Below are 754 nucleotides of genomic sequence, written 5' to 3'. Positions count from 1 at the left end.
ATCATAGAATTAACAGCCTTACGAACAACATCACTTCCAGTTCCAAAGGTCCCATATTCCTCCTCACACCGTTGGGAGACGCCTTTCCAGAGCAGCTTTTAAGCTGAAGAGAAAAAGCCCCAGAAATACAATTAGGAGGTATAGGAGGGAACACATGTTTCTCTCTCTCTCTCTCTCTCTCTCTCTCTCTCTCTCTCTCTCTCTCTCCGTTTGTCATTAACTCGATTGTACTTAACGATCGTTCAAGTCAGTTGCGCCGGGAAAATTGAATTTGGTAGGTGGGAAAGAGAGGGATTGCAAAGCTTTCTCAGTTCCTTACAAGAGGGCGTGTGGTCACCATTCTAATGCTTCTCTCTCTCTCTCTCTCTCTCTCTCTCTCTCTCTCTCTCATCAGCAAGGGGACAGAATCCCTTAAAGAACCCATAACGAAAAACGACAGGTTTCGAAACCAACGGACGGAAGGTTACAGAAGTTAGGCATTTAGTGTTAAACAAACTCCCCTGACGTTGTTTTGGTGTCCGATTAAATTTCTCGAATTCTCAGTCTTGATCTAGCAAAACTGATGAACATTCATGGGAATTATGACCCTTCTAGTGGTGTTAATGCCATTCAATTAATAGGATTAGCTGATTTTTTTTTTTTGACATGGAACGCCAAATGAACGATTCGGTTTTACGCAATTGAATATTATATGCTGGCAATAAATTATATATCTGAGTATTTGAAGAGTAAGTTTTTCCTTTTCTTCCAGGAA

Source organism: Macrobrachium nipponense, chromosome 34, assembly GCF_015104395.2.
Source record: "Macrobrachium nipponense isolate FS-2020 chromosome 34, ASM1510439v2, whole genome shotgun sequence".
Lineage (NCBI taxonomy): Eukaryota > Metazoa > Arthropoda > Malacostraca > Decapoda > Palaemonidae > Macrobrachium > Macrobrachium nipponense.
This window is presented reverse-complemented; position numbering follows the sequence as displayed.